Source organism: Mercurialis annua, linkage group LG4, assembly GCF_937616625.2.
Source record: "Mercurialis annua linkage group LG4, ddMerAnnu1.2, whole genome shotgun sequence".
Taxonomy (NCBI): Eukaryota; Viridiplantae; Streptophyta; class Magnoliopsida; order Malpighiales; family Euphorbiaceae; genus Mercurialis; species Mercurialis annua.
In genome coordinates, this window is record NC_065573.1 from 19,238,109 (window position 1) to 19,248,396 (window position 10,288).

A 10,288-nucleotide genomic window follows, 5' to 3' on the forward strand; every position below is an offset into this window, starting at 1 on the left:
TACTGAGGGTATATATATATATATATAAAAATAATTACTAGCTAGCATAATAACTCAAACTCTATTCAAATAATGAACTATCAAGATAATAATATAAGAAGATTTTTAGGGTTTCATACTCAAATCTTCAAAAGAGGTTTTAGTTTATGTTAACTCACAATTTTTTTTGTGTAAAAATCTTTCAAAAAGTTAAGAATTTTTTTACAAATTTCCCATACCCCAAAATAATAAAAAGATGGACAATATTATCACTAATACGTGACAACATCTCATTATTCTATATTTAAATTAATAAAATATCGACACATGGCAAATGTGGGTCTTATTTAGATCAACCAACCAACAATTACCGACTACCGACCAACTTTCGATCTGACCGGCCGGAGGACGGCGGTCAACGTCGGTCATCGATGGATCAACCGCGGTTTTCCGAGTCACTAATATAAACAATTGAGATTTTGGGTGATTCTATGTCATTAATTTTCTTAAACTTTTAAGCATAAAAGAATTAAAAAAAAAAACAATACTTTATAAATAGGCCTAATTATTTTTTTTTATTTTGAACCTTTGCCGTTTTTATTAATTATAATTAATTTTATTATTTTTTATAATTATGTCCAATTTGAATTTATTTTTTTTATAATTATGTCCAAAATTTTGAATTTTGAATTTTATTTTTTAAATCTAAATCTAAATCATTTCATTTTTATCAATTATGATCAAAAAACAAAAATATTATACAAATTTTAAAAGAATTATTATAAGAATTTAGTCGCAATTGATAAAAAATGTAAAAACTAAAAACTAAAATTTCAAATTTCAAATATAATTAAAAAAAAAACAAATCTTTCATATAATGATAAAAGTTATAAGGTTTGGTTGTAAAAGGTAAAAGAGGCAGATATTTTAATTTAAAAATTGGTTGGACTCAAAAATATTATGTAAAATTTCTAATTACTAAACATTGAAAAATCTAGAAAATAGATATGATATTAAGAAATAGATATCTTTCTATGGGCTATGCCTACAAAACATTTTTTTTGTCCCAAGGTTGGTTTCATTTCACTGATAAAAATACGACGATAAGAGTCTCAAAACTAGATAATACTATAGATTAGGGTCTCTTAATAATATAATGTGTCACCTAATACAGTTTCAAAAATTTAAATTTTAAAAATAAATTTAGTTTTTTTTTTTTAGAAATAAAGGATTATCATATAATCAATCAAAAGCAGTTACATCAGTGAGAAACTCAGGGAAGTGACAGAACCACTCCTGATGACCTGAAATTGAACGGGCATTTTGCGGCATAACATGCGCAGCCTGATTCGCAGATCGCCTCACAAAAAAAAAACAATATTATGAAACTGCTTTGCTAGGAATAAACAATCATCAACTAACAAATCCGCCTCTACCAAATCTGAATTACGTAGCTCTAACACCACCTCCATCGCATCCGACTCAACTACGATGTTATCATGGCCCTTAAGCCAACTCAACGCTTCCCTGATGCTCATAACTTCAGCCAAGCGAGCCGAGAAAGTGCCTTGCATATTAACACAACAAGCTTGAACAATATTCCCCTGCCAATCTCGAACAACCAACCCAAGCCCTATAGACTGTCTACCTGCAAATACTGTGGCATCTACATTCACTTTCAACCACCCCATAGCCGGAGGAGTCCACTTAAGCGCACCATCATCCCTGCTGACTACCTCCGTACGCATCTGCTGAATGGGGTTATTCGCTGCCAACCAAGCCGAGTATTGAAAACCCGCTGCTGTCACAATAGAACTCGCGGACCCAGCCATTTTCTTCCACATGACATTATTCCTATTAAGCCACAAATTCCAACAAATATAAGCTGCCAAGGCTTGATCTTCCGAGTTAAGATTAAGTAACCAGCTAGAACACCACTCGGAAAAAGAACCCTGCAAAACAGCCATGCCCGATAGCTTCGAAAGAGACCAGCAGTCCTGAGCCAAGGAGCAACTGCAAAACAGATGAGCACACGATTCTTGCAAGGAGTTGCAAACCTGACAAGTAGAATTGATAAAGACCATACGCTGGCTAGAGCATCAACAGTTGGGAGGCAACCCGAGCAAGCCCTCCATAGGAAATTCCGAATGTGGAGAGGAACCCGAAGGCCCCAAATTCTACTAGACTGGCCAGCAACTTCACCACGAATTGTACGATAGAAGCTCTTCACGGAGAATTTTCCTTTCGCGTCCGGATTCCACCACCACTTGTCCTCCACATTCCGACAGCTAATTGGAACATTTAAAATACGAGAAACATCTCCCGGTTCAAAGATATCCCTAAGCACCTTCAAATCCCACATCTTACCATCAACATCAAGGAGTTGATCTACACTAGCATCTGCCAATTGAATCGGTTTAGGGGTAGAAACATACCCAGACGCTGAATCCACAAGCCAAGGGGAGGACCAAATATTAGCTTTCTTGCCATTGCCTATACGCAATCGAACCCCTCTATTCATTCCTTCTTGGGCCTCACAAATACTCCGCCATACAAAGCTAGGATTAGACCCCAACTTAGCTTCGAGAAACGACATGTTTGGAAAATACTTCTCCTTAAACACTTTCACCATAAGATTTTTTTCCAAACTAACAAGGCGCCACGCTTGTCGAGCTAACATCGCTACATTAAAATCTCTAACCTTTTTGGACCCCATACCACCAAACTTCTTCGTAACACACAACTTATCCCATCTAGCCCAATTAATTCCTTTCTTGGCAACTTGATCTCGACCCCACCAAAAGGAATTCGTCATCCGTTCGAGTTCGTTGCAAAGACGATGCGGAATGAGAAAAACATTCATCATGTAATTAGGCATGGATTGTGCAACCGTTTTGATCAAAATTTCCTTCCCTTCTCGAGATAGAAACTTGGAATTCCAATTCTTGATTTTATTCCACACTCGCTCCTTAATAAAACCAAAAATTTCGCTTCTGTTTTCCCCCACTAATGACGGCAGCCCCAAGTATTTACCATGGCCATTCGAACTCGTCAAATTCAAAACATCACACAATTCAGCTTTAGTATTCTCACTAACATTCATGCTAAACTGGATATTGGATTTCTGAACATTCACCACTTGACCCGATAACCCTTCATAGCAATCCAACACTTCGTTAATAGTTTCCATCTTCGATTTAGAAGCTCTTAAGAACAGAAAACAATCATCTGCGAAAAACAAATGACTAATAGAAGGGGCTCCTCGACAGATCTCTACGCCGTGCAACCGACCCAACCTTTCCATATGAGCAATCAAAGAGCTAAGACCTTCCGCACAAATAATAAACAAATATGGGGAAAGTGGATCACCTTGACGCAAACCACGACTCGGAAGAATAGGGTCCATATCAACAATATCCTCAATTCTAGTATACCTCACTGTAGTAATGCAAGACATAATAAGCTCTACAAACCGACTACAAAAGCCTAACCCCTTCATCATGCGCTCAACAAAGTACCACCTAATTCTGTCATACGCCTTGCTCATATCAATCTTTAGAGCAGCCGTGCCATACTTACCTCTCCGCTTCCTCCTCAAGTAGTGACCAATTTCATAAGCAATAAGGAAATTGTCAGTAATGAGCCTATTCTCCACAAACGCACTTTAGTTTTCTGAAATAACAATAGGCATCAACATCTTCATCCGGTTAGCCAGGACTTTAGCAAAAAATTTGTACAAGACATTGCACAAAGAGATCGGCCTCAAGTCTGACATCGACTTCGGAACTGGCTTTTTCGGGATTAACGCAATAATAATATCATTCAACCCATCCTTCAGCCTCCCACTATTAAAAAAATCACAGCAAGCACTAACAACGTCATTGCCTACTACACCCCAATGATGCTTGAAAAAAGTGGGGTTAAAACCATCCGGGCCCGGAGATTTATCATTATGCATACTAAAAACCGCCTTTCTAACTTCTAAAGCCGAAACTGGACCAATTAATAAATCATTATGCGCTTCGGAAATACGAGGCTCGATATCAATAAGATCATCGTGGTTCACATTGGATTCAGAGAAAAGATTCTGAAAGTATCGAATCTTTATATTATTTAAATCAGCAGTAGCACTTTTCCACACGCCATTCTCATCTTGTAACTTGTTCACTTCGTTAACTTTCTGTCTCGTCGAAGCGGCATTATGAAAGAAACGGGTATTGGCGTCTCCTTCTCCAAGCCAATGACACTTCGCTCTTTGTTTCCAGTACAATTCCTCCTCTGCGAGTAAGCTGTTAAATTCGTTAACAGTGTTGTTGTATCGCTCTGACCATGCAAACCTATACTGTTTTGGTGCTGCCCCAAATACTTTCTCAGCCCATCAATTCTACGTTTAAAATTTGGCCCCTTATCTCTTGCCCAAGCCTTCAACTTATCCCTGACATTAGTCAGTTTAGCCACAACATCTAAACTCTGCTCACTAGCCCAGCTACTTGCCACCACCTGAGAACAATCTTTCTTAATGACCCATGAATTATTAAACCGAAAACCATTCCTCTTAGCTTCTCTGACTTGGCGATTAACCGAAAAAATAATAGGGAGATGGTCCGATGTGGACATCTCGTGATTATGAACTGAAGAGTTTGGGAACATGTCCATCCATTCTTTGTTACATAAGACTCTATCTAGCCTCTCCTCCACTCTAGTTTCTGGATTCCGGCCACGATGCCAAGTGAACTTGTACCCCGAAGCCCCTAGATCCAGCATACCACTCTCAATCACTGCTGTCCGAAAACCTTTCTGAAGCCAAGCCGGGTAAACTGCCCCTCCTCTCTTCTCCGCCGAGCTCAAAATGTCATTAAAAAACATTTAGTTAAGTGAGCAAAATTTACAGATATAAATAATTACAATAAAAAAAAATCTCAAATCTATAATAAATTTAGAGAGTAATAAAAGTTATAAAAATTAAATTATAAATATAAATTGTAAATATAAATTTTTCAAATAAGAACGCAAAAGACTCTCAATTTTATATCTTGTAGAATCGCCAATCGAACAAAATAAATCCGTATAGGTGGATAAAATTCATTAAAAAAGTAGACAAAACCGATAAGAACAAAAAAAAATTAGCAACATATGAAAATCGAACTGGAATTGTTTCAAGTTAAATGAACTTGAGGGGGTCATATTTACGATCTACATTGCTTATTGTAAACGGAACGGTGTAGATTAATTTGATTAAAATTGTATTTTTTTTATCTACACTGTTCTTTTTATAATGAACGGTGTATATTGTGAATATGACCCCAAATGAACTCGAGGAAATTCCAATTCATGAACATCTATTTATGAAGTGTAAAGATGAAGATTTGGAGAAATTTAAAAGTTAAGAAGATGATTTTGGTTAAATTAATGGTCAAAGTTACTTGCCTAAATTGATAAGGCGCCAAAAGAAAAAGAAGAAGAAAGAAGGTATATGATTTCTTTCAAAAAGAGTGACACAGAGGGCTATTCTATGAGTTTGATCCCATATTTTGTTATGCACTAAACATTCTAAGAGCCAAAATAAGCTTATTGATCTTGTAATCCAAATTTGTAGGGCTTTTTACATAAACATCTAACATTTATAAAAATATTACTTTTATACAGGTAAGAGTTTTCAATATGAAAACTACCATTCACGCTGGAGATTATTACTTTTATACGTAACTAATATATATATTATTCCAAGTCAAATCCTCATAAACCAAATAGTTTACTCTCTCCTCAAATTTCTCTCTTCTTTCTCTCTCTCAACTCACCTTTTGTTCTTCGCACCAATCCGCCTAGGCGGTTCCATTTCCATCTTTTCTCTTCCATTGTTCCACCTCCGTCGTTCCGTCTTTGTCTCGCCGTCATCTTTCTTTTATCGTTATGATTTCATATCTGAATTTTTTTTTCTTTTTTTCATTTTCATATCTGTAATTTGTTAATTTTTTACTGTTTTTTCACCATTAAACATGTATAAAAGAGTATTTTTAGAGAATCTAATACTCATTTCATGTTATGTAGAATAATTTTGTAATTTTATGGAATAAAATTATGTTATTTCTGCATTTTTCTTGTATTTCTGCGTTTTTTTTAATTCTGCAGAACGATTTGTTGATGATGATTGATTGCTGAATTATTGTAATTTTACAGTGTTATTGATTTTATGTTGACTTTATGCTGATATTATGTTGATATCAACTGATTTTATTTTATTTTAACATTGGCAAATAAGATAATATTGTCTGTGAAATAAACTAAAAAATTAAATTAAATTAAATTGAGATTAGATAATGATATTGTAGTATCAGGGAAGAAGACAAATAATGAAGTTGAATTATTGTAATGATATAGTGTTGATATTGTTTTAATTCTCGGTTGATATTTTGTTAATTTTAACATTAGTGAAAAAGAAAATAATGATGTTGAATTATTATAGTGTTACAATGTTGATCTTATGTTGATGTTGCGCTAATATTATGTTGATATTTAGTTGATTTTATTATTAACGAAAAAGAACACATTATATGTGAAAATAAAATAAAAAAATTGAAATTAAATTGACAAAATGTTGAAAAAATAAAAATTAGTACAAAAAAATTAAAAAATTTAAATCAATTAGTTTATTACATATGTTGATTTCGTGTTTCATGTTGATATTAAAACTGACGAAAAACATCAACATTAAAAAAAGTCAAAATCCAAAAAAAAATCAAAAAAAATTAAAATTAAAATATATGATAAATATTTAGTGCAGGAATATAATGGTGAAAGAAAAAATAAAAAATGATGAAAGAAAATGTTGAAAAATGGGAGTTAATATAAAAAGTAAAGTTTATTTTCAAAAAGTAGTATAAAAGAAAAGGAAAGTTGGTATAAAATATAAAGATTTAAAAGGGGTAGTAAAAAAGTAAATGTTTGAAAAAAGATAGTATTTCATATAAAAAGCCCAAATTTGTATAATAAACATATTTAGGAATCAAAATAATGAACTATTAAAAACATTTCAGAATATAAAATAACATAAATAATTTAAAAAAAAAAACAAATTGCAGGCTGTGGGGTTCGAACCCACGCGCACTTATGTGCAGAAGATCTTAAGTCTTCCCCCTTAACCTCTCGGGCAAACCTGCTGATATGTTCAATCTCTTAGTGTATACGAATTATACCGTAAAACAATGGAAAAGAGATAGATATGCCCTTAATGATTTTATCGGAGCCAAGTAGGCCCCTCATGTTTGTAAAGGTCGATAAACACACTAATCATTTCAAAACGGGAAATTTAAGCCTCTGTCAGAAACGGTGTTATAAGTTATGTTACAAAATATTTACATCATGTCTCATAACACGTAAAAGATTGGTGGAATTCTTGATCCCTTGAATTTGTATTCCAAGGACCTAAAAGCAAAAAGAATGAGTAGAGGGTAGAGATCGAACATATACATTAAAAAGTTTCCGGAACAACACTAATTATATACCTAAAATTCAACACAAATTACAATTACAATTTCTTCATGGCTTAGATTGAATTAACCATCCAAAAAAACGTAATATAGCTTTATCATTTTCCTAGCAATTTCTCTTTATTTTTATTGTAATTCTCTTTTATTACTTAAGCTCGTAAACTAGATAGCATGGACACTTCATCCGATCAACTTGTCCCGTTTTCGAAACATGTCAAACATTTTACGTTTCGGACACGAAACTTCATTCCATTTCACTGTGTCCGTGACCAAGTATCCTGTTTTCTCGTGTTCGTGTTTATGCTACCTAGCTCGTAGCTCAATTAATGCTTAGCTATTAATACAATTTTTAGTATATTTTATTATTCAAATCTATAGGTGTAACTATGTAATACTTATTTAAGATGATTCACACTTATAAATTATTCGATCGAAGTCAAAATTATTAATGAAGATTTATCTTCTGACACACCTGCAATCATACAACATAATTATTTCTAAAAGAGTCTGAATTTTTGAGAGACTCGAGTTATGCATCAATGTATAGCTATGAAAATGAAATTGTTGTGTTTCTAAATGCAACACATACTACAGCAATACGGCAAAAATAGTTCAACCTTCAAAAATTTGACAAAGATGCTGAATTTTATGAATTATGTGCATCTTACCAATATCATGAAAATGGAGGTACCTAATATGGTTTACAAGAAATTTGAAAAGCAAAATGTTTTCATCTCTAGTTATGTGGCTTTACATGTTGTAGCCATCATTGAAGGCTTGAATCTAGTCATTGAAATATTTTTTAACTAATTTTTTTGATAATGTAAAACAACATATTTCAATTATATTTTGGAAATTTTAGACCAAAGTTCTCTAAAGATGACTTTCAATGTAAAACAATAAACAAACAAATGTTTTTCATATTCAAACTCAATTTCATGGGTCGAGGGAATTTCTACATGAATTGGAGAAGCAACTTTCAATGAACTGCCTTATAGAGAGGCAAATGGAAGCCTATGTAAGAAAAATTGTTTGAAATATCAAAAAACCAAAACTGACTTGGATTCTTAATAGTCTATAAATTCGGCTTTTTTTCACTATTGTAGATTCATGATAAAAAGTGGCATAAAATTCAATATAGAAGGTATTTTCAACAAATTATTAGAATTTAAAAGAAAAAAATTTAAAGATAAAAGGCTGTTCAAAAGATTGAATAAGATTTGAAGACTTTGAAACTTCAACCTCCTAAAATTACTAAGAAGAATATAAAAATTGGCAGTTCAAAGATTTGGAGGTTTGTCTTCTAAAACAAGAATCCATTGTTATAAACCACTTATAAACATGAGAAATACTTACATCGCACCTAGAGTGTTGTCTTCACATTCTTTTTAAGACATGGAGAAAAACATAAAAAATGTTTTATAATCCATCTTTTTAATCCAACGCTTTTAACCCCTCTTACATGACAAGAATTCATTCGTTCAATTTTATCCAAAAGTATATGTCCATAAAAAATAAAATTTAATCAAACCACTCTTTAATTGCCACGTTAAACAGTACAAAAAATAGGTTGAAAGTGTTGAGTTATATAGCATTATTCGAAAAACATATATATTAGTGCAGAATAAAGAATCAATTCACCCCCTCAACTTGGCACGAAATATCAAATGAGTCATTTCTACCGTTTTTGGATCAAACAGACCCGCAACTTGCGTTTTTCGGTCAAAAACCCCTCCCTCACTCTCATCTAAGCAAGTGTGTTACACTGTCTGAAAAAAATAGAAAAAGTTTAAAAACCCCTCACTATTTTATTTATCTCTTAAATAAATATTTGATAACTTTAATTTTTAATTTTATCTTTTATTTTTTATAAATTTAATAACTAATTTAATTTTTAACAAAAAATAGAGAATGATTTTAAACTTTTTCCTTCCCCTTTCTTTTTTTTCTTCTTCTTCCTCCTTATTCCGACAACCACCGTCCGCCGCCGCCTCTGTCCTCCACCACCTCCTCAGCGAGTCCCTCCCCCGACCTCCTCGGGCGAGGAGCTACTGCTGCTCCTCGCCTGAGGAACAGCGCGCAGATCTGCTTCAGCAGATCTGCGCGCGTTTTAAGGCGAGGAGAGCAGAGCTCCTCGCCTCGTCTCAGGCGAGGAGCTCTCCTCCTCGCCGCTCCTCGCAGCTCCTCGTTTTCGAGGAGCAGCATCTCCTCGCCTGAGGAGCGGTTTGTGACGGAAGGGTTGTGACGAGTGGTCTCCGGCGGCTTCTGGCGGCGGTTTTTGATGATTGAGATTTAGATGTTTAAATTAGATAGTGAGATTTAAGTAAAATTTTAATTGTGTTTAATTAAGCTTGTAATTATGATTAATTAGAATAAATTAGTTTAAGTAGCAATCTCACTTTCTTTTAGGTGTGTTTTTGTGTCAGAGAGGTTTATTTGAGCAAAAAACGCAAGTTGCGGGTCTGTTTGATCCAAAAACGATAAAAATGACTCATTTGATATTTTGTGCCAAGTTGAGGGGGTGAATTGATCCTTTATTTCATTAGTGCACATCAATTATGAGGACTTCAATGGCGACTTCACTTAAGTTAATTAATTTCATTTTTATAGTTTTTCCCTCAACTCCTAAGCTAATTTGTAAAAATATCATTAATTGACCATGAATACCAATTTTAAAACTAACTTAATTATAAAGTTAATTTATATGCTAATTTTATTTTTTATAAATTGAGGGATCAAATTACTACTTAAATCTTCAAAAACTATTCGTAACATGGGCTTAAATGTCATGCTTTGTATTGATTAATGGTGTTTATCAACTT

General features: G+C 33.5%; 1 non-coding gene across 1 annotated transcript; it reads right to left on the bottom strand.

Moving 5' to 3' along the window:
* Positions 1-7,053: 7,053 nt before the first annotated feature.
* TRNAL-UAA (transfer RNA leucine (anticodon UAA)) lies at positions 7,054-7,136 on the bottom strand. The gene has a single exon. It is a non-coding gene; the product is annotated as a tRNA-Leu (tRNA).
* Between the last annotated feature and the right edge of the window lie 3,152 nt (positions 7,137-10,288).